Genomic DNA, 415 nt, shown 5'->3' on the forward strand with positions numbered 1-415 from the left:
CAGCACCCAATTGAGTAAAATAGTCACAGTATTTTTTAAGTGCTTATTATAAATATTGCTATCTTAAATTTTTACATTGTGGAAATTCCTTTTATATTAAACCTCATACCTGCTTGATCAGTTCCTATGCAGTCAGCCTATTAGTGCTTAAATTGAAAATGCATCGGCAAATGCACAATTGTTTTTAGACGGTAATTTCTTAGGAGAGAGGAACTGCAACTTTGTTGTAAACATTGTCATTGCCTCAACATAACAAGTCTCAATATATACAAAAGTTTTGAAGCTGATTAGTTTTTTTTATAGTTCTTTATTACAGACTTTTTTTTTTTTGGTTTATGGTTTATATTACCAGAGACTTGAAATGGAGTGAAGTTACAGAATCCAGTGAATTATTCACCTAAAAGTTCAATAAAAG

Source organism: Danio aesculapii, chromosome 6 (genome assembly GCF_903798145.1).
Source record: "Danio aesculapii chromosome 6, fDanAes4.1, whole genome shotgun sequence".
In the NCBI taxonomy this organism is placed as follows: Eukaryota; Metazoa; Chordata; class Actinopteri; order Cypriniformes; family Danionidae; genus Danio; species Danio aesculapii.